This window comes from Balaenoptera acutorostrata, chromosome 7, assembly GCF_949987535.1.
Source record: "Balaenoptera acutorostrata chromosome 7, mBalAcu1.1, whole genome shotgun sequence".
Lineage (NCBI taxonomy): Eukaryota > Metazoa > Chordata > Mammalia > Artiodactyla > Balaenopteridae > Balaenoptera > Balaenoptera acutorostrata.
In genome coordinates this window covers 82,971,951-82,996,488 of record NC_080070.1, presented here as the reverse complement: position 1 = coordinate 82,996,488, position 24,538 = coordinate 82,971,951, and the positions used below count along the sequence as shown (strand labels likewise).

The window sequence follows — 24,538 nt, the reverse complement described above, 5'->3', positions numbered from 1 at the left end:
GTAAAGGTTTTGTTGTTATATTTCTATTATGTTTCCTTTAAAAATCATTATCCTATTTAAATGGATTAAGTCAATTCTATAGGCATTTATCTATGATATTGATGAAATTGATACATAGAGGTCAGTAGTACAAGTTGATTGGACTTGAGAACATCTATTAGCAGAGTTAAGTATAAATATTATCTATATGTAAACCAAAGTACATGCCGAGTGAGATTCTCCGACTTTTTTTCACTGTCTGCCCCTCAAGCCTGCGGGAAATGGAATGTTTCTTGCCATATCAGTAAACAAAGGATGTCACAGTCTTCAGCACTTGCAGGCCTCCAATGTGAGCCGGCGGGCCCTGAGGCACTCAGGATATGCAAATACAGAATGCAGGCCCCAGAGAGCTGAGGTGCATATCAAAGGAAGGATTTCAGTGAGCCCAGGCCAAGAAAAGCGCCGCATTCCTCACCTTGGGAGAGCTGGTTTTCCTTAGTTAACAATCACCTTTTGATGTTCCCCATTACCTGCGCCAGTCCCCTGCCCTGTCCCCTCCCCCCGGTACTTTAGCTCGGGGAGGAAGGAGCGCAGAGGGACTCGGCTGAATAAGGGGCCTGCGCGCCTCGGGAGGAGTTTTCAGCCGCTTTCCCCGCAGTCGGGAGGAGGGGCGCTGACGCTGCAGCCGGACCCTGCGCCTCCCTTGCCCCGTTTCCCCTCAGGACGCTCAGGCCGACCCCCTCCCCATGCCCACCAGGCCTCGCGAGCCAGGCCGAGGGCAGGGGCGAGAGGAGGGACCGAAGTTCCCGGGGACCAGACGCTGGAGGCCGCTCTTTCTGCACAGCAGCGGCGGGTGGCAGCGAACACCTGCCCCTCAGAAGCTGGTCTTGTGCTGCCGCCCGGGCACCGGACCAGGCAGAGGGTCGGCGCCCACTTACCCGGCCCGCCGTCCCCGCGACTGTCACGGCTTCGGCCGCCGGGACACCTCCAGAGCCGGCAGCCTCAGTGAGGTCGCCCTCCCCTCGGGCTGCGGGGCAGTTCCGTGAAGGCGGAGGGAAGAGACCCCGCCCGAGCCGGGAGTTCCAGCTCTGAGGAAACGCGGGCTCTGTTCAGCGCGCAGTGGGTGGGACCGCTCTGCCCCGAGGCCTTCCGGGAGGGAGCGGGGCGGCGGGGGAGGGAGCCGCCAGGAGCGCAGGGCCCCGTCGGGGGTCCTGGAGGGGGGCGGCCCGGCCTGGGGGCCACGCCCACTGTGGCCGCAGCCCAGGTCTTTTTCCTGGAATCCTACACGAAAAAGTTAGAAAGATACACAGTCTATAGTAAATATTCACAAATGATTGTTGCTGCTGTGCTCACTATTCTATTAAAGGTGTAAAATCCATAAAACACTTTACGTTCAAAATTAAATATGAATTTTTACCTTTCTAATTATGTCTCTGATATTCACAGTTGTGGTTAATGAATCAGAGACTGTGGCATCACTAGGTAAAAATGAGCTTGTTAAAAAAATAGAACTCAGGCCCACCGGACCTACTGAATCACAATCTGCACTTTTACAATCTCCCCAGTGTACTTGTGTACCCATGAATAGTTGAAAGGTACATTTCTACCTCGACAGGTCTTTTCTCTATGAGAAATACACACATTTTATCCAGTTTGATATAAAGAAAACACTCAAAAATGCATATGCCTGTGTTGAAATCATCATTTTATCATTTCTTTTCCAGACAAGTATAGTCTCTATACTGGTTTTGTGGATCACATGCCACACTCTTTTCTTGTAGTTAGAAATAAGGTAGAGAAAGTTACTTTGTAAAAAAAAAAAAAACATGTATATATATATATATATATATATATATATATATATATATAAGTGGATAATTGAAGACACTCTTCTAAAGTAAAACCTTCTCTTAACTTGCTGTTTTCTTCTTGGGTCATATTATGAACTCTTCCCGTGGCCACATGGCATGTGTACTTTTAATTACAGGGACTGCTGACATTCCAGGATGTGGCCATAGATTTGTGTCAAGAGAAGTGAGAATGCCTGGACCAAGATCAATGGGAATTGTACAGGGATGTGATGTTAGAAAAGTATAGGAACCTGCTCTCCTTGGGTGAGGATACCTTCCTTCCAGAATTCCTTATCCAACCACAGGGTTTGAAGTCCTTCATTTGTAGAATGTCTCCTGAAATCTTCTGCTTCCTACAATAGGGTTTCAGATTGCAACGTTTCAGGAAAGATTGGGAGTTTGTGGGTATAATTTTTCTTATTCTATTAAAATTGCAGCCTCCCTTTTAATATACTTTGTAACTGCTTGGGATGTGTCTATATGAACTGTGTACTATATGCTTCTGTTATAGTCCTTACAATATTTTATTGTCTTATTTTCTGTAACCATTTTCCATGGATTCTTTGGGCTTAAGGTATATTAAAAGGGAGACTGCGATTCTCCCTTTAAAAGGGGACTTATTAAAAGGGGACTTCCCTGGTGATGCAGTGATTAAGAATTCGCCTGCCAATGCAGGGGACCCGGTTCGATCCCCGGCCCGGGAAGATCTCACGTGCCACGGAACAACTAAGCCAGTGGGCCACAACTACTGAGTCTGCACGCCACAACTACTGAAGCCGGTGTGTCTTGAGCCCGTGCGCCATTTATTTTTTGGAGAATAAAACCACTTCTGAGTGATTAAAATTTAGGCCAGCTAGTCAAAATGCTTTATCACCTGTTCTTCTAAAACACTGATCAATGGAACAAGTTTTACTAGGGATAACAGTGTAATTGTATTCTGGAGTTCATATGGGCAATATGGTTTATGACCTTGATGCTGGATCACGACATTTCAACGGTATAACTGCTATTAATTGTCTGTTTGTTCAACGATTCAAGTCTCACGTGATCTGAGTTCAGACTGGAGTCATCCTGGTTGGTTTCTGTCTATTGCAGATTTCTTCCAGTATGAAAGGACAAGAGCAATACGGCTTACTTTACAAAATGTCTTCAAACTAAATGATGATATAATCTACATTCAATTAATTTATATATACCCTACTGTAGAACAGGGTTCGTTACGCTGGCAGAGCCCGGTAATTATGTAAAACTGAAACTTTTTCTGCACTGGTTCAAGTCCTCTTCCTAAGAATATGTTTATAATCAACATTCTTTCACAAATTACCCAATTTAATTCACCATAGCATTCCTCATATTAACTAAATGGAAAATCCTAGGCTATATACAAATCCAGAAAGGGCCAAAAATCATCAGCCCCCATGGATGATTACAACCCATTGCTGAGGCATTCAAATTACTTATTAAAGAACCACTATGTCCATCAACATCATCAATTTATATATTATTGCCCCAATGCTAGCCTTAACCCTGGCTCTCACAACATGAATTCCTCTTCCCATATCTTATCCACTAATTAGTATAAATGTAGGCATATTATTTATATTAGCCATATCACACCCAGCCATTTATTCCATCCTCAGATCTGGATGAACTTCACATTCAAAATACTCACCACTGGAGCTCTAGGAACAATAGCACAGACAATCATCTCATATGAAGTAATGTAGCAGTTATTCTATTCTCAGTCTTACTGGTAAATGGATCATTTACACTTTCAACAGTAATTATTACACAAGAACACCTATGACTAATTTTCTCCTGACCCCTACCCAGAATTTGATTATCTCCGCAGTAGCAGAAATCCAGTGAAACCCCACTTGATTTAACAGAAGTAGCATCAAAACCCGTGTATGTCTTCAATGTAGAAAATGTAGCAGGCCCATTCACCCTGTCCCTCCTAGAGAATATGTCAATTTCCCTATAATAAACATTTCCACAGCAATCTATTTTTAGGAGTATTCGACAATCCCTAGGTGCCAGAATTATATACAGCCCAAGTCATCATTAAAACACATCTAAGAATCTCCTTTCTACGAATTTGAGCCTCCTACCTACAATTTTGATATGATCAACGCATACATCTCTTATAAAAAGTTTCTTTTTACGACTAACATTAACCCTACGTATATGAGAGTTTTCACTACTTGTCATCATACCAGGCAACCCAGCACAAATTTAAGAAATATGTCTGACAAAAGAGTTACTTTGATAGAGTCAATCATAGAGGTTTCAATGCTCTTATTCCTGGAATTGAATTCTTCCTAATAATTTTACATTCTCCATGCTACCTACCACATTACACCACATGCTCTATAGTAAAGTTCTCTAAGTAAGCTTCAGGCCCATACCCCCAAAATATTTTTGTATATCCTTCCTGTGCTAATAAACTCTCATTGTTTTTACCATCATTCTACTGACCATTTTCTCAGGAAATATAATTGTATAACAAGCTCACACTGCTTAATGGTATCCCCATTCTAATAAAAAACATGAACCCATAAGCTACAGAAGCATCCAACAAATATTTCCTAAAACAGTCCACCACATCAATACTACTTATAATGGCTATTATCATTAATCTAATATACTCTGGCCAAAGAGCTCAATGAATAAGAAGAATCTTTAATCCAGCAGCATCCACCCTCATGACAATCGCCCTTGTCACAAAAGTAGGACTTTCCCCATTTCACTTCTGAGTGCCTGAAGTCACACAAGGCATCCCATGAACAGCAGACCTGATGCTATCAACATGACAAAATTGCACCCCTATCAGTTTTATACCACATGTCACCATCCATCAACCTAAATATACTATTAATCATAGTGATATTATAAATCATAGCTGGAGGCTGAGGCAGACTTCGCCATACTCACCGGGAAAATATTACACCCTCCTCATCAATTGCCCATATAGGATGAATAACAGCTATTATAATGTATATTCAGATTATAGCAATCCTAAACATGCTAATTTATATCATAACAACACTATCTTCTTCTTATTTATGCCCAGATCATGTACTACAAGAGTATCGTTATCACACACATGAGATAAAACACCTCCCATCACAATCATTTTCCTCACCATTATTGTATCATTAGGACATCGCCCATCACTATCAGGGTTTCTACCCAAATGAATAGTTATCCAAGAGATAACAGAAACGACAACATCATTCTACCAACACTAATAGCCATCATAGCAGTCCTCAGCATATATTTCTACTTGCAGCTAACATACTCCACATCACTAACTATATTCCCTTCATTAAACAACACAAACACAAAACAATTTGAACATACAAAGAAATAACCTTCCTATCATTACCAATCATAATACCCACACGATTACTACACACAACACCCATTCTATCGGTGCTGGACTAGGAATTTAGGTTAGTTCAGACCAAGAGCTTTCAAAACCCTAAACAAGTGAAATTTACTTAATTCCTAAAAATAAGGATTGCAAGACTTTTTTCTACATCAATTGAATGTAAAGCAAACACTGTATTTAAGCCAAATCTTTACGAGATTGATGAGTTTTAACCCCAGGAAACTTTAGTTAACAGGCAAATCCTCTAGTCAACTGGCTTCAGTCTACTTCTCCTTCATTTGAGAAAGAAAAAAAGAAAAAAAAAGGCAGGAAAATCACTGGCAGAATTGAAGCTGCTTCTCTGAAGTTACAATTCAATTTGTTGATTCACCACAGGCTTTGACAGAAAGAGGGCTCAATCTCTGTCTTTAGATTTACAGTCTAATGCTAACTCAGTCATTTTACCTCTGTTCATACACTGCTGATTATTTTCAACAAATCACAAAGATATCGGCATTTTATATTTACTATTTGGTGCTTGAGCTGGAGTAGCAGGCAGCACCTTAATTATATTAATCCAGGCTGATCTATGCTGACCTGGACCGCTCCTTGGAGATGCCCAAATCTGTAAGGTCGTCATAACAGTCCCTGCACTTGTAATAATTTTCTTTATAGCTGTACCCGTTATGATTGCAGGCTTTGAAAACTGACTTGGGCCACTAATAACTCGGACACCTGAGGTAGCATTTCTCCCAATAAATCATATAAACTTTTGACTACTTCCCCCATCATTCTTACTCCTACTCATATCACCAATAGTAGAAGCTGGTTTTGGTACCAGTGGAACCGTGTATTCAGCTCTAGCCTGCAATCTGGCCCATGCAGGAGCCTCTGTCGACCTAACTGTTTTCTCCTTACATTTAGCAGGTGTCTCCTCAATTCTTGGTATTATTACTTTTATTACTATAGTCTTTAATACAAAACCAGCAGTCATATCCCGATACCAAACACCAGTATTTGTTTAATCTTCCCCAACTATAGCCATATTACTATCATTACCAATCTCAGTCCAAGCAGCCAGAATTGCCATGCTGTTAAGAGATAGAAATCTAAACACTACTTTCTTTGACCCTGCAGGAAGAGACCGAATCCTATACCAACACCTATTTTGATACTTTGCTCACCCTGAAGTCTGTATTCATGGCCTAACAGGGTTTGTTATAAACTCACATATCATTACATACTATTTAGGACAAAAATTGCCTTTCAGCTATCTGGGAATAGTATGAGTCATGTCCACTGGTTTTTTAGGAGTTCTCTTGTGGGCCCATCATATGTTTACCATAGGGATAGCTGTGGACTCAGGAGCATACTTTGCATCAGCTACCGTAATTACTTCTATCCCTACAGGAGTAAAAGTATCTAGCTGATTAGCAATTCTTTATTTAATTTTTCTTTTTCTTTTCTTTTTTTTTTTTGGCTGAGTTGGGTCTTGGTTGCTGCGCACGGGCTTTCTCTGGTTGCGGTGAGCGGCAGCTACTCTTCGTTGCGGTGTGCGGCCCTTTCATTGCAGTGGCTTCTCTTGTTGCAGAGCACGGCCTCTAGGCGCGTGGGCTTCAGTAGTTGTGGCTTGCGGGCTCTAGAGGGCAGGCTCAGTAGTTGTGGCACACGGGCTTTTGGCTCCGCGGCATGTGGAATCTTCCCAGACAAGGGCTCGAACCCGTGTCCCCTGCATTGGCAGGCGAATTCTTAACCACTGCGTCACCAGGGAAGTCCCTGGTTAGCAACTCTTCACGGAGGTAATACTATATGACCTCCCACTATATTATGAGTTTTAGGCTTTAGTTTTTCTTTTTACAGTAGGTGGTTTGACAGGAATCATCTTAGCCAACTCATCCCCAGACATTGTCCTCCAGGATACATACTATGTAGTAGCACACTTCCATGACCTAATGTCCATGGGAGCAGTCTTCACTATTATAGGAGGCTTCCTACACTGATTCCCACTATTCTCAGGTTATACAGTTAACTCAGCATGAGCAAAAATTCACTTCACCAGTATATTTGTAGTAGTAAATATGACTTCCTGCAGCACTTTCGTGGCCTCTCAGGGATGTCACTACGTTAGTCTGAGTACCCTGAGGCACACACAACATGAAATATTTTGTCTTTAGGCTCATTCATCTCAGTAGCAGCAGTAATGCTAATAATCTTCATACTTTGAAAAGCATTTGTGTCTAAACAAGAAGTCTTAGCAGTGGAAATTGCTACTCCTAACCTAGAATGGTTACACGGATGTCCTCCACCATATCCCATGTTTCAAGATCCTACCTATGTAAATGTAAAATAAGGAAGGACTCAAGTCCTTTTCAACCCGTTTCAAGCCAACACCATAACAATTATGTCTTCCTCAGTAAATGAGATAAAAGTAAAAAGTGATGTAGCTTTGTCAAAGTTAAATGATAGGCTAAAAGTCTGTATATCCCTAAGGCATATCAATTTCATCTAGGCTCTCAAGACACAACATCCCCGACTATGGAAGAACTTTTACATTTTCTTCATCACACATTAATAGTGATTTTTAAAATAAGATCTCTAGTCCTCTATATCATTTCACTAATATTGACATCTAAACTCATATGCGTACAATAGATGCACAGGTAGAGAAAATGTGAACAATTTACTAGCTATTATTGTAATCTTAATTGCCCTATCATCATTGTGAATCCTTTACATGATACATGAAATCAATAACTCTTCCCAAACCATAAGAAACTATGGGTCAGTAATGATACTGAAGCTACAAATACACAGATTATGAAGATTTAAATGTTGACTCCTCTGTAATCCCCACATCAGAGCTAAAACCAGGAGAATAATGACTAATAGAAGTCAACAACCGAGTAGTTAGGGATAGTCATTGAATATGAGTTTCATCTGAAATTGTTGTACACTCCGGAGTTGTTCCTTCTCAGGCCTAAAAAGAGCTGCGATCCCAGGACGCCTAACTTCAAGAATCCTAATATCAACAGGACCAGGCCTATGTTGTGAACAAGAGAGCTCGTTTTCCTGAGTTCAAAGACAGGACAGAGGGATATGGCTGAGATATGGGGTGAATCTGGAGCCCATGGGGATGCACTCTCCAAGCTCCAGTATAGGAATGGGGCCTCTAGGGTCCCAGGCCACCCACCACGCCCTCTCGAGCAGGATCTGGGCAACAATCCCTGTCAGTGATGAGGCAGCCCTAGCACTTGTCACGCCCCGATGTCGTGTCCTATGTGGGTCCATTGCTCTTGGGACCACACCCCACACTCTGCAGGTCCATGCTGCAGGGTCCTTCATGCCTCAGGAGTAGAGACCACACAGCAAGCAGTTCCCTCCCCAACCAGCAGGAGGAGGGGAGGAGAGCAGGGGCACCAGGGGAATCTCACTCAGACAACAACACCCCAGCGGTGCCAGCGGGGACAGTGATGATGCAGATGAGGCACAGACCAAGAGATGGGACCAGAGGACCCAAAAGGCAGCTGGTCAGGTCCTGGCTCACCTGCACCCCGGACACCTTTGTCCCGCATACACCCCCTTCCTCATACACCGTCTCCTTAAATGCAGATTCTTCAGATGCAAACAGGCAGAGCTTCAGACTGAAAGTCAGCTCTTCCAAAATGACCCGTCAGCAAACACTGCAGGATTCCACTCCAGTGGGTGCCCTGGAGTCGACAACTCAGGGACTGAAGTGGATATCGGTGCCAGGGGCAGTGGGAGGGAATGGGGAATGAGACTTTCATGGCTGTGGAATTTTGGTTTTGCAAGATGAAAAGTTCTAGGGATGGTGGTGATGGCTCCACGAGAAAGTGAATATATCTGATGCCTCAGAAACGTGCACTTAAAATGGTGATGATGGTAAAGGGTATGTGACGTGTGTTTTATTTCACTTAAAATAAATTCTTAAAATAATGTCTTGTTAATTGAGATTCCATTTCGACTCCCCTTCATCACAAATGTCGGAGGCCCAGACACAGTCCCCTACCTTAGGGGCCATCACGGTACCCTCACAGAGCACGTGGGAGACCATTCTTAGGGGGGGGGGCTAGTCTGTGCTCACCTGACCTCTGTCCAGGGCGACCCAGGCAGTGGTGACCCCCATAGATTAGGCATATGATATGCTATAGTATTAATATGATACCACCAAGTGTTGTCACTCACCGGAACACAGAGCAGCAACCCACTCAAACATGCCTGACCTCATATGATTGTGACAAGATTAAGAGAAGAAAAGGAACCACAGGTTAATCAGGACAACATCCTTAATGCAGAGGTTGGAAATCTCAAAGGGGTCAGGACACACTGCAGGCAAAGAGCACATATGCGGTCTCCCCATACATGTGATCCTGACCCATGCAGGTACGGTGAGACCCACACAGTCCCCGCACCCTATACCTGGGGCCACACATCCACACTCACCAGGGTGACCCACCTCCCCAGACCCCTCCACCTGGGTCACATGTCCACAGTCCCAGGGTGACCTCACCTCCCCAGACCCTGCACCTGGGGTCACACGTCCCCTTGGTCAGGACACCATGGCTCTGCAGGGGGCTCCCCCAATGTGGAAACAAGCTGGGTCCCTGGGACCTCCTGGGATGGGAAAAAGTGTCAGGTGGGTCTCCTTTCCCCACACTTGTCCCAGAGGAGTCCTCCTCTTCTCACTTTGGTTCTGTGTGATTTTAACTGTTTTTAAAGCTTTCATACTAGAGTTGAACACACGACCCTGGTGCTGGCATGCTCAGTCCTTTCTCATCTCACTTACATGTTGAGAAAACTCACAGGACAGCAGGGCTGAAAGCCGAGGGGCAGCTCTGGACTCTGCTGAGTATGGACGGTAGACTGGAGGGAGAGCTCAGCAGCAGCCTCAGCTGTCACCCATCGGCCTTTTGCCCGATCTGCGTGCCCTGCAATCAATTCACCAGCTAAACCTGCTTCCCTATGCACCATGCACGTGCTGGTGAATTGGAATTATTGCCAGGTAGTCCTCCTGAGGATTCTCCATGAGCCCCAGGGAAGGTGAACCTTGCAGGGATTATGACTAAGGCCCCAACCATAGCACTGACCCTTGGGAGGACCAGGTCACCACACTCAGAAGAGAGGCTGTTACATAGACAAGCCCACCTCAGCTCCAGACCCCAGACATCTAAGCACTGACATTCAGATGCAGGCACGGAGCTTCCCAGTACTGAGGCCCGGCCGGGTCTCTACCCAGGTCCCCATAGTCCTAGCGTACACAGAACATGGTCAGGTCTAAATCTTCTTATTATAGACAACACATGGTCAGCTCTAAACATAATCAGTAGACAGGACATGCAGAGGTCTAAATCTACCATGTAGACAGAACTTGATCATGTTTAAACTAGCTTAGGGCTGATCTCATAGGAGGTACAGATCACACACATGGGTTTCTCATCTTTGGACACCCACATCAGGAAACTGAACAAAATCTTTGTCATTAAACATTTCAACAGGCAAAACAGAAATGTTCCCAATTTCTCTGGCCACCTGATGGTCAGGATCCACGGGTGAGCCACGAACTTCTTAGAGTGCAGCCCAGTCTGCTGCCAGGACAGACAAGAAGTGGCCTGATTCCAGCCTCCCAGGCTTCCAGAAGGAGGCGGCCACACTGGAAGCCCAGGCAGGAGAGTCCTGCATGGTCCGGGCCGGGAGATCCGGTCTGTCCATTCGGCTGGCCGATTCCGGGCGGGGCGCTCAGGGCCGCTGACAGCCCTGCACTCAGGTCCTGCTTCCTTGCAGCGTGTGCGTGTGCGTGTGCGTGTGTGTGTGTGTGTGTGTGTAGAGGGGGCGGTGGCTGACGGCTCCCATGGCTCCCGTCCCGGGCACCGCGCTGTCTTCGAGGGGAGGCACGGGGAGAGGTAGGGGCACAGAAGCCGTTGGAGAGGAGAACCCACCGCGAAACTCCTTGCACACTGGCTCGCCCCACCCGGAGACCCGCCTGCCCATCGTGGGCCGCATGTCACCCCCCAGCCCCCCACCCCCGAGGGCAGGGTGCCTGCTCTTTCAACAGCACAGGGTCTCACATGAAGGAGACCCAGTGGGGACTGTCACCCCCCCACTCCTGATGCTGTGTTTGGGGAGAATGAACCCCCTTGACTGGGCGATGGGACCCTGTGTGGAAAGAGGTGGCGGCCCCATCCAAGTCGGGGCCTGGCTGAGAGATGGGAACACAGGAGCCAAGTGCAGGGCCTGGAGGCCAGGCCAACAGGAGGGGCACCCCCAGCCTTGGCCGGGCTCTTCAACGGTGACATTGTTGCTTTAGGGGACCTGGGGCAGGCGACTGAATGTAATGGGAGTTTAAACTGGACCCTGAATGGGGCTTAAAGAAGGTGTGAAGGATGTTACTGAGACAGTGACAGTCATTGGAAGACAAACTCTGTGTCAGGATATCCTGCTCCATCCATTTAAATCCCTGAGATCTGTGACCTTTACGTGGCTACGCAGGATTGTTAGAGCAGCTGCGTGCGGATATATCTGGGGCACAGTTCAGTCTGCAGCCAACTTGCAAGTGGTTCCAGCAAACACACAGGTGTGCGCACGGGCAGGCACAGCACACACACAGACATATGCATGTGCACAGCACAAATATATTCACACACTAGCATGTGAACACACATGCACGCATATGCCCATGCACACACTAATGTGTGCAAGTGCACATACCTATGCACATGCACAGCATATGTATGCAAACAGGCACATGCACACGCATAGCACACACACAGGGAATAAAGTGAATCCGTAAAGCATTAATTCCTGAACACAAGTGAAGCTGACATGTATTTTACCCTTTTCTTAGCCTTGATGTTTTTCACAATAAAAAGTTTAAGAAAAAAGTTAATGGCAAATGACTTTTGATTCATAGGACTTTCTGATATTATTCCACAAATATTATGACAGTAGAAATGAATGTAGATATTACATGTGCCCATTAATGGATGAATGGAGAAGAAAAACACGGTCCATCAATACAAGGGAATACTATTCAGCCTAAAAAGGAAGGCAATTCTGACACAGGATGCAGCAGGGATGAACCTTGAGGGCATTATGCTCAGTGATGTAAGCTAGACACAGAAAAACAAACAGTGCTTGATCCACTCATACAAGGCCCCTAGAGCAGTCGGAAATATAGAGACATAAAGTAGGATGTTGAGTACCAGAGGCTGAGGGAGGGACAATGGGGAGTGAGTGTTTAATGGGGACTGTTTCAATTATGCAAGATGAAAAAGTTCTGGAGGATGATGGTGGTCAGGTTTGCACAACAGTGTGAATTACTTCTTGACCCTGAAATGTGCACTTAAAAATGGTTAAGATAGTAAATTTTATGTTATGTGTACGAGACCACAATTTTTAAAACTTTTTAAAAAACAACAGGAAATAGTCCATGAATACCACAAGATGCACAACTTCACTAACAACAGAGGGATTAAAGCCATAAGAAAAATACTGTGCATACACCTACCAGAATGGCAGACATGAAAGACATAGTATCAAATATCAGCAGGATGTGGAGCAATGGAAAGCCTGGTACGCAACGTGGGGATGCAACCACTTCTGAAGCAATCGGGCCTCAGATAGCGAAGTCCGTGCACAGAGACCCACAGTGGTCCTCCCAGTTGAACACAAACCCACCAGCCCTGCACCAGGACACACGGACATGGACTCGCAGCCACAGGAGCCAAACCTGAAAGAACCTAAAGGCCATCACAGACGGATGCAGAAATGAACCATGCACGCTCCTATGAAGGAATATTCCCCAGCAATGGAGTACATTTTGTTTAAAGGTAGTAAAACTATAAAAATTATTAAAAAAAAACTATATTTACAAGATGAAAGAATCTATAATTCTGGCACCTAGGGATTGTCGAATGCTCCTAAAAATAGATTGCTGTGGAAATGTTTATTATAGGGAAATTGACATATTCTCTAGGAAGGACGGGGTGAATGGGCCTGCTACATTTTCTACATTGAAGACATATACAGGTTTTGATTCTACTTCTGTTAAATCAAGTGGGGCTTCACTGGATTTCTGCTACTGCGGAGATAATCAAATTCTGGGTAGGGGTCAGGAGAAAATTAGTCATAGGTGTTCTTGTGTAATAATTACTGTTGAAAGTGTAAATGATCCATTTACCAGTAAGACTGAGAATAGAATAACTGCTACATTACTTCATATGAGATGATTGTCTGTGCTATTGTTCCTAGAGCTCCAGTGGTGAGTATTTTGAATGTGAAGTTCATCCAGATCTGAGGATGGAATAAATGGCTGGGTGTGATATGGCTAATATAAATAATATGCCTACATTTATACTAATTAGTGGATAAGATATGGGAAGAGGAATTCATGTTGTGAGAGCCAGGGTTAAGGCTAGCATTGGGGCAATAATATATAAATTGATGATGTTGATGGACATAGTGGTTCTTTAATAAGTAATTTGAATGCCTCAGCAATGGGTTGTAATCATCCATGGGGGCTGATGATTTTTGGCCCTTTCTGGATTTGTATATAGCCTAGGATTTTCCATTTAGTTAATATGAGGAATGCTATGGTGAATTAAATTGGGTAATTTGTGAAAGAATGTTGATTATAAACATATTCTTAGGAAGAGGACTTGAACCAGTGCAGAAAAAGTTTCAGTTTTACATAATTACCGGGCTCTGCCAGCGTAACGAACCCTGTTCTACAGTAGGGTATATATAAATTAATTGAATGTAGATTATATCATCATTTAGTTTGAAGACATTTTGTAAAGTAAGCCGTATTGCTCTTGTCCTTTCATACTGGAAGAAATCTGCAATAGACAGAAACCAACCAGGATGACTCCAGTCTGAACTCAGATCACGTGAGACTTGAATCGTTGAACAAACAGACAATTAATAGCAGTTATACCGTTGAAATGTCGTGATCCAGCATCAAGGTCATAAACCATATTGCCCATATGAACTCCAGAATACAATTACACTGTTATCCCTAGTAAAACTTGTTCCATTGATCAGTGTTTTAGAAGAACAGGTGATAAAGCATTTTGACTAGCTGGCCTAAATTTTAATCACTCAGAAGTGGTTTTATTCTCCAAAAAATAAATGGCGCACGGGCTCAAGACACACCGGCTTCAGTAGTTGTGGCGTGCAGACTCAGTAGTTGTGGCCCACTGGCTTAGTTGTTCCGTGGCACGTGAGATCTTCCCGGGCCGGGGATCGAACCGGGTCCCCTGCATTGGCAGGCGAATTCTTAATCACTGCATCACCAGGGAAGTCCCCTTTTAATAAGTCCCCTTTTAAAGGGAGAATCGCAGTCTCCCTTTTAATATACCTTAAGCCCAAAGAATCCATGGAAAATGGTTACAGAAAATAAGACAATAAAATATTGTAAGGACTATAACAGAAGCATATAGTACACAGTTCATATAGACACATCCCAAGCAGTTACAAAGTATATTAAAAGGGAGGCTGCAATTTTAATAGAATAAGAAAAATTATACCCACAAACTCCCAATCTTTCCTGAAACGTTGCAATCTGAAACCCTATTGTAGGAAGCAGAAGATTTCAGGAGACATTCTACAAATGAAGGACTTCAAACCCTGTGGTTGGATAAGGAATTCTGGAAGGAAGGTATCCTCACCCAAGGAGAGCAGGTTCCTATACTTTTCTAACATCACATCCCTGTACAATTCCCATTGATCTTGGTCCAGGCATTCTCACTTCTCTTGACACAAATCTATGGCCACATCCTGGAATGTCAGCAGTCCCTGTAATTAAAAGTACACATGCCATGTGGCCACGGGAAGAGTTCATAATATGACCCAAGAAGAAAACAGCAAGTTAAGAGAAGGTTTTACTTTAGAAGAGTGTCTTCAATTATCCACTTATATATATATATATATATATATATATATATATATATATACATGTTTTTTTTTTTTTTACAAAGTAACTTTCTCTACCTTATTTCTAACTACAAGAAAAGAGTGTGGCATGTGATCCACAAAACCAGTATAGAGACTATACTTGTCTGGAAAAGAAATGATAAAATGATGATTTCAACACAGGCATATGCATTTTTGAGTGTTTTCTTTATATCAAACTGGATAAAATGTGTGTATTTCTCATAGAGAAAAGACCTGTCGAGGTAGAAATGTACCTTTCAACTATTCATGGGTACACAAGTACACTGGGGAGATTGTAAAAGTGCAGATTGTGATTCAGTAGGTCCGGTGGGCCTGAGTTCTATTTTTTTAACAAGCTCATTTTTACCTAGTGATGCCACAGTCTCTGATTCATTAACCACAACTGTGAATATCAGAGACATAATTAGAAAGGTAAAAATTCATATTTAATTTTGAACGTAAAGTGTTTTATGGATTTTACACCTTTAATAGAATAGTGAGCAGAGCAGCAACAATCATTTGTGAATATTTACTATAGACTGTGTATCTTTCTAACTTTTTCGTGTAGGATTCCAGGAAAAAGACCTGGGCTGCGGCCACAGTGGGCGTGGCCCCCAGGCCGGGCCGCCCCTCCAGGACCCCCGACGGGGCCCTGCGCTCCTGGCGGCTCCCTCCCCCGCCGCCCCGCTCCCTCCCGGAAGGCCTCGGGGCAGAGCGGTCCCACCCACTGCGCGCTGAACAGAGCCCGCGTTTCCTCAGAGCTGGAACTCCCGGCTCGGGCGGGGTCTCTTCCCTCCGCCTTCACGGAACTGCCCCGCAGCCCGAGGGGAGGGCGACCTCACTGAGGCTGCCGGCTCTGGAGGTGTCCCGGCGGCCGAAGCCGTGACAGTCGCGGGGACGGCGGGCCGGGTAAGTGGGCGCCGACCCTCTGCCTGGTCCGGTGCCCGGGCGGCAGCACAAGACCAGCTTCTGAGGGGCAGGTGTTCGCTGCCACCCGCCGCTGCTGTGCAGAAAGAGCGGCCTCCAGCGTCTGGTCCCCGGGAACTTCGGTCCCTCCTCTCGCCCCTGCCCTCGGCCTGGCTCGCGAGGCCTGGTGGGCATGGGGAGGGGGTCGGCCTGAGCGTCCTGAGGGGAAACGGGGCAAGGGAGGCGCAGGGTCCGGCTGCAGCGTCAGCGCCCCTCCTCCCGACTGCGGGGAAAGCGGCTGAAAACTCCTCCCGAGGCGCGCAGGCCCCTTATTCAGCCGAGTCCCTCTGCGCTCCTTCCTCCCTGAGCTAAAGTACCGGGGGGAGGGGACAGGGCAGGGGACTGGCGCAGGTAATGGGGAACATCAAAAGGTGATTGTTAACTAAGGAAAACCAGCTCTCCCAAGGTGAGGAATGCGGCGCTTTTCTTGGCCTGGGCTCACTGAAATCCTTCCTTTGATATGCACCTCAGCTCTCTGGGGCCTGCATTCTGTATTTGCATATCCTGAGTGCCTCAGGGCCCGCCGGCTCACATTGGAGGCCTGCAAGTGCTGAAGACTGTGACATCCTTTGTTTACTGATATGGCAAGAAACATTCCATTTCCCGCAGGCTTGAGGGGCAGACAGTGAAAAAAAGTCGGAGAATCTCACTCGGCATGTACTTTGGTTTACATATAGATAATATTTATACTTAACTCTGCTAATAGATGTTCTCAAGTCCAATCAACTTGTACTACTGACCTCTATGTATCAATTTCATCAATATCATAGATAAATGCCTATAGAATTGACTTAATCCATTTAAATAGGATAATGATTTTTAAAGGAAACATAATAGAAATATAACAACAAAACCTTTACCACTAAAGGCTGGGTCTGGAACAACCTAAATAAATGTTCCATTGTTAAAATATTGAAAGATGTATTCAATAGAAATATCAAGAAAAATGACAAATAATAAGGGTAGCAGAATGTTGAAATGTTCTATCTTTATCATTAAAGTGGCAGAAAATCATTTATTAGTAGGCACTGGGGGCAGAAGATGCCTGATTTCATACCTGTGTCATATTTGTGCAGTTGTTTCAACAAGTAACTTAAAGAGAAAATGGAAAAACAAGGAGGTTTGTGCCTGAGATCATGTTGATGTGAAACCAGGGATGGCCACCTTGTGCCAGGTGACTTAAGTTTACCTGGCAGGTAGACCGCAGAGCTCCTGGGAAGCAAGGGTTGGCATTTTTCTGCTGGGTGCCCCTTAGGTTCTGTGACTTGACTGACTGTGAGTCATGTTTCGGGAAAGACCTGATCACAGGAAAAGGGTGGGAATAGAGTGCTTTGGGGAGCAGCTAACAACATTCATCACAGCTCACGGCCTGAATGAATTTTAAAGAAACAGGAAAACAAATGCTTCTTATGGAATCAGAGAATGTGAGGGCTGGACAATCCCAGAAAATGAGGAACACCCATCCCATTTTCCAGATGACAAAACAGAGGTCCAGCAAGGTGAAATCCCTCACCCAAGTTGCACCCGTCTCTCCTCCCCACTACGTGGTTCATGAAAGCAGGACTCTTCCTGTCTTGATCACTGCTGAACCTCAAAAAGGGCCAGGCATCTAGGAGCTGCTCCAAAAATTTGGGTTGACTGTAGGAACAATGCTATTTCTTTCTTTCTCACTCTTATTCAGGATTGTGCCAAGAACTCCCCAGGTTGCAATGTAATTCGATAAATGTAAATATTAATTGAGTTTTGCTGTGATGAGGACTTATGCTTTGAAGGTAACAGACTTGGTTCAGATCTTGGTTCTGCCACTCCATAGCTGTTTGGCTTTGGGAAAATTACTAAACCTCTCTGAGACTCTTTCCTCCTTTGTAGAGTGGGGATAAATCTATCTGAGCCAGCAGAGCACCTGCATGAGAGATGTGCACTAAGTATTGGTCTTTCTCACTCTCCTACAGCATCTCTCTGTTCTTCCCAGAGAAGCTGTACAGAAGGATATAGTACCTTTTTAAAATAGTTAACTAATTAATTAATTTGTTTTTGGCTGCGTTGGGTCTTCGTTGCTATGCGCAGGCTTTCTCTAGTTGCGGCAAGCGGGGGCTACTCTTTGTTGCGGTGCGCGGGCTTCTCATTGCGGTGGCTTCTCTTGCTGCGCTTGTTGTGGAGCACCGGTTCTAGGCGCGCGGGCTTCAGTAGTTGTGGTCTGCAGGCTCAGTAGTTGTGGCGCATGGGCTTAGCTGCTCCGTGGCATGTGGGATCTTCCCTGACCAGGGTTCGAACCCATGTCCCCTGCCTTGGCAGGCAGATTCTTAACCACTGCGCCACCAGGGAAGTCCGATATACTACTTTTTAAAGAGGGGTTTGAATTTATTTCAGATTGTGTACATTTTTCTTGTAGAAAAGATTATTCCAGTATAGAAACATAAACACGCAAAACCACTCCAAATGCAGTATTCTACGGTTTAGATATTATCAGTCACATTTTATAAGTAATTGGGCAAATGCCAAAGCACTAGGTACTGGGGCGTAAGAAGACTCAAATCTGGGGTGACCCCACCCCAATTTCAAGAGCAGGGTGTGCTTTTCAAATCCATGTTTCATCTGGTTTTTGTTTCTCATCCATCCTCTGTGTCTGCCTTTCTCAAGAAGGCTCAGATCCTCGGCTTTCACACCCTCCCGGCTGGCTGTGCCCCAGCTCCCGGCCTGGAACCTCTGCGTGCCTGGGTGTGCCTGCTCCCCCTGTGCATCACCAGCTTTGCCAGGGAGCTGCTGTGTCGTGCACTGCTTGCTGTACCCAGAGTACCTGGACCCTTCTGGTACATGAAGTGCACCCTCCTCACCATGTGTGCAGCCCATCCCCTTACCTTATATCCTGCCTCTAAACCAGGCTTGGGGGTGACTACAGTGTGCATTCAGCTGTGTGAGGTGCTGGGATCAAAGTGAAGTTCCCAACTTTTGAAGTGGCAGGCTTGAGGGGCACACAGTGATTTAAAGTCGGGTCACCTGACTTAAAGGGGGGACTGATTGATTTAAAGCCAAGGCAGCTGACTTAAAGCCTGCGTCCCTCAGCTGCAGGACGAGACCAACTTTGGCGGTGCACGGGTTCGCTCCAAGCCAGCACTGCTGTTCAGGAAGAGATTCCAGTAGCGCCTTAGTGCAGGGGGACTTGGTCCGTTGTCTTGCCCCTGCCCTCAGAGGGGGGCCACCTGCTCTTCTGGAGAATCAGGGAGGGGGAAGTGCAGAGTCCCGGCTGGAGTTGCGGCACCGCTTGTCTGATGGCAGGGAAAGGGGGACAGGGCTGTGTGGTGTCCTGGGGCTGGACTCACCAGGTCGACTCAGCCTCTCAGCCTCCTAACCTCCCCCCCCCCACACTCCACAAGAGTTTCCAATAATATGTAATTGCGCCTTAGGTTCTTGGTCTTCAAACTCATCCCCAGGCTCCCAGGTCCCTTGATTCAGCCAATTCCTCTGTGCTCTTTCTTCTATTAGATACAGTCCCAGAGGGAGGGGCTGGGGGATGGGACTGGAGGGATGCCGGCAGCACTGGCCTCAGCTGACTAAAGAGATCCGGGGCCTGCGCTATCACACATGTGCGAGGACCCTTAAGGCGGAAACGAGGGGGCCAGTTAGAGGCAGTCCTTGCTGCCTCAAGTGAGTATGGATCACCGTCGGGTGGGGAGCACGCTGACCCCTGAGAAGTACTGTTAGGAGGATGTGTTCCTCCCTCGGCTTCAAGGACGTGGGTGGGCTTCAGGGCTCCAGTTCCCCTCCAGGCCTCCAGGTCCGACTGCACCGCAGCGGCCTTGCAGACCCGCATTCCTGTCCCAGAACTTGCCAGGCTCCAGGAAGAATCCAGACAGCAGAGATGGTGCCTGAGGGCTCCAGCTTGAAAAGTGCTGTCCCTGGGGACCCAACAGTGGAGGGAGCAAGGGTGAAGGGAGTGGAGGGGGGTGGGGTCGGGAGGGGTGGCTGCCCTGGGAGACGTTGAGAGAGAAATATCGCCCCCCACACCCCCTGCCCCTGCAACTGACCCATTGATGCCATAGGATCTCAGGGCCTTTTAGTCAGAGATGCCTCTGCTTCTTTACTCCTGTGTTCAAAACTATGCAAAACCAACTCTTCATCCTCTTGCTGCCTTGCCAGGACTTTTAAAGCACTGTTCTTTTGAAGCACTCGTTCCCTAAACTGCAGTTTGGAGCTGTCCCAGCTATTTAAAAGTGTTCTCCTTAAACTGAGACTAAATCCTACTCTTTTGGAAAAACGGCCTTCACTTCACTGGAGATCGTCTTTTCTGCCCATTCCTTCCTTCTACTGCCCTCTTAAGAACCCCTGTGCTCAAAGAGCTTGGTGATTTATTTTTTGCTTGATGTCCAAAAGAAACCTTCCCCATGCACCCCAAAAAGCTTTCCTGGAACATAGGTGTTTCACAACCATGACAGTGTTTTGCAGTTAGTATACACTGGGTAGAGTGCCTAGCAATCCCTCCAAGAGCCAGAGGTGAGCAGACCTTTACTTATTTGATTGGATGCCCTTCAAGTTTAGGAAGGTCCCATTCTTATGACCCAGCAGGTAAGACAGAGCCCTGGATGGCTGTGGCTGTGATTAGATAACTTCTGATGATTTTATTTCCCTTACTGAACTGCTGCTTCTAGGTTAAATTCGTTTTATTACCTGTCCATTTTTAAAGAAAGGCTGACAAAGTCACTGTAATAGGTCAGGAATCTGAACTCAGGGTTGGTCAAAGGTACTCACAGGGAGGAAGGTGGATAAAAATAGGTGGGTAAAATGGGAGGGTTGGCAAGTACAGCCAGGACACCCGTGTTCATCATGCATACTAATAAAGGCCAGAATCTCCTCATTTATCTCTGGTGGGAAGTTCTGATGGTTTCACAGGATCAAACTCAAATCATATTCAAACTAGGGGATTTCCCTGAGCATTAAAGGAAGTATCCATCCCTAGCAGGAGTCAATACAGAGGAATAAAGATGCAGATGTAGAGAACAGATGGACTTGAGGACACAGGGAGGGGGAAGGGTAAGCTGAGATGAAGTGAGAGAGTGGCATGGACATATATACACTACCAAAGGTGAAATAGATGGCTAGTGGGGAGCAGCTGCATATAGCACAGGGAGATCAGCTCGGTGTTTTGTGACCACCTAGAGGGGTGGGATAAGGAGGGTGGGAGGGAGACACAAGAGGGAGGGGATATGGGGATATATGTATACGAATAGCTGATTCACTTTGTTATACAGCAGAAGCTAACACAACAAGGTAAAGCAATTATACTCCAATAAAGATGTTAACAACAACAACAACAACAAAACACCAAAAAAACTAAGTCAATCTAGCCAACGGAGACATTGTATGTGTTTACAGTTCAAGAAATCCACAAGGGAATCCTTTATTCTGTATGCAACGAATGGTCCATTTGAAAAGAAAAAAAAAAACTTTCTAAAATGTTGTTTTCCCATTTATTGTTCAGAACATCATTTATATACCTCTGCGTTTCTTACTATTCGAAGCCAAGTCACATGAGTTACAGGGAAGCAGCTGATTGATTTAAAGTTGGGTCATGTGATTTAAAAACCAGTGGCAGCTGATTGATTTAAACCCCGGTCATATGACATGAGGAGGCGGTGCTACAAACTGCTTTTTCATCTCTGGCTCAGAATATCATATTTATAACTTGGTTTTTCTTATGATTTAGAAAACGTGAGATGTCTCTCCTTGGAATCATCAGGAGAAAACTAGAGTATTTCAGGTTCATTCTTGAAACCAACTTCTCACAGTTAAGGTGTATTGACTAAAAGATCTTCCTTCTTCAAGAGATTCCAAACTTCTGTCAGACACTTCATTGTAATTGGAGAAAAAAGAAGAATGAAATCAGGCCAGCAGCTGCAGGAGGCCAAGGCAGCCCCCAGTACTAGGGAAGGAGGAGGAGGAAGGGCTGAGAGTTGCCATTAGAGCAGACAACCTCCAGAGGGCGCTGAAGCACCGGCAGAGCCCCCCTGCCACTCCCAGTTTGGCACTCCAGGGTCAGATTTGGGTTTGGAGATGGGGTTGCTGTAACCCCAAGGAGCTGAGCAGAGAGGAGGAGTTGATTACCGGTCTCCTCTGACTCTCTGGCCCAAATTACCTGGCTTCAGAGAGCGGACAGAGTTTTGCTTTGAGCAACTGATGGGGCACTTCCAGGCTGGTCGGGTTGCCCAGTGGCCCGACAGCCTGACAGGCTGACTGCGGTGTGACCACCCTTTGTTTCTCCAGAATCTGTGCATCAGGAGGTGCATGGGTGCGGGAGCCCATCCACCGCCCCTCCCCCCATGTGGGATGGCACCTTCCCTGGCTGTACCCTATGATCACCAGGTACTTGAAATGAATGCAAGTTTTTTGACTTCAAGGAAAAGCTCACATAACCGCTTCTGCCTCATAATGTGTGGGATTTACTATAATGGAAGGACATTATAAAAAACAGGTAGAAAACTCACCTATTGGTCTCCATGTAGGAGTTTATTTTGCATGAATCCCTCCTACGTGAGTAGATAGCAGAGGTTTATTTTTGTTCCTGTGTGTGTAGTTGTGGCAGAGGATGTAGGTATGGTGATTTGAAGCCCTCAAAGAAATATTCTCAGAACTCTCAAGACTTCTCTTGATTGGAACCGAAAGAGACCTGGAAAAGGAGGAAAAGAAAGGGAGGAGGGAGAAAGAATGACTGTTTCTCAGTAAATTCACCTTCCTGGTTGATTGTTCTGTCTTCTCATTTCTTTTAACTTCTATGTGTGTCTAATGGAATAATGGAGAAAGGCTGAATTTTATGCTTTAAAAGAGTTTACATCACAAAGAAACTAGAAGTGGCTAACAGAACTTATTCAAATCAATTTTAGATACACACTTTGATATTAAATTTGTATACTAAAATGGGTTAACCCAAATTTTCTCTTTCTTTTTGAGTGAATATTTGTAACATTTTTTTGTGGATAATAATTTATCCTAGACATACAAAACTATGAGAATGGGTACCATTTTTTACCACTTAAATTATTTCTTTTAAATGAATAGATTGTACAATTTAAATGCAAATGTTGTGTCTTACATGCTGTTTTTTAATGCCTTGATTTCCAAAACTTGTGTTTATTTAATTGATTTCTATCTAATAATCTGTGTCTCCCCTTTATTGTTTCTTGCTTTATATTTTATTGATCTATAGTTAATTTACATTATTATATTAGTCTCAGAGGTACAACATAGTGATTCATAAATGTTTAGGTTATTCTCCATTTATAGTTATTATAAAAGAGTGGTTATAGTCCCCATGCTATACAGCACATCATTGCAGATTATTGATTTTATACATAGTGGATTATACCTCAAAATCTCCTACCACTATTTTGCTCTTCCACCCTATCTCTCCCTGGTGGTAACCACTAGTCTGTTCTTTAATCTGTGAGTCTGTTTTGTTGTTGTTGTTGTTGTATTCAATTTTTTAGATGCCATGTGTAAGTGATAACATACCATGCTTGTTTTCTCTGCGGCTTATTTTACTAAGCATAATACGCTCCAAGCCCATCCATGTTCTTGCAAATGGCAAAATTTCATTTTTTGCTGAAGTCATCATAAAAAATCTTTTTTATCCACTAACCTATTGATGAACACTTAGTTTGACTCTATATCTTGGCTATGGCAAATAACACTGTTATGAACATTGGTGTGCAGTTATTTTTTTGAAATAGTGTTTTGGTTTTCTTCTGATATACCCAACAGTGAAATTGCTGGACATTATGGTAGTTCTATCTTTAGTTTTTTGTGGAACCTCCATTCTGCTTTCCACAGTAGCTGCACTAATTCACATTCACATCAAGAGTGTACAAGAGTTTCCCTTTCTCCACATTCTCACTAACTTTTGTTATTTGTGATCTTTTTGATGACAGCCATTCTGACAAGACTGAGGTGATACATCTCATAGTTTTGATTTGCATTTTACTGCCGATTAGCTATGTTTAGCATCTTTGTGAGTTCTGGCTGTCTATCTGTATTTTTTCCTTGGAAAAATGTCTATTTAGGTCTTCTCATTCTTTTAAAAAAAGATTTTGGGTGTTTTTTTGATATTGAGTTGTATGTGCTGTTTCTGTAGTTTAGATATGAACCCTTGCTTGGTCATCTTTTTTGATGTTAACCTCTTATCATGTGCAAATATTGTCTCTCCCTCAGCAGGTTGTCTTTTCCTTTTGTCTTTGGTTTCCTTTGCTGTGCAAAATCTTTTAAGTTTAGTGAAGTCCCATTTGTTTATTTTTGCTTTTGTTTCATTTGCCTTAGTAGACTGAAACTAAAACTGTTGCTATCATTTATGTGGAAGAATGTTCTATATTTTCCTCTAGGGGTTTTATGGTTTCTGGTCCTACATTTAGGTCTTTATTCAGTTTTGCATTTATTT

At 44.6% G+C, this 24,538-nt stretch overlaps 1 long non-coding RNA gene across 1 annotated transcript in view; it reads left to right on the top strand.

The window, feature by feature from the left end:
- Nucleotides 1-15,802: 15,802 nt before the first annotated feature.
- LOC130708550 (uncharacterized) overlaps nucleotides 15,803-24,538 on the top strand; it is a 57,510-nt gene continuing 48,774 nt past the window's right edge. The window contains exon 1 of the long non-coding RNA XR_009008770.1: nucleotides 15,803-16,059. This is a non-coding gene — a long non-coding RNA (uncharacterized LOC130708550). The remainder of the gene's footprint in view (nucleotides 16,060-24,538) is intronic.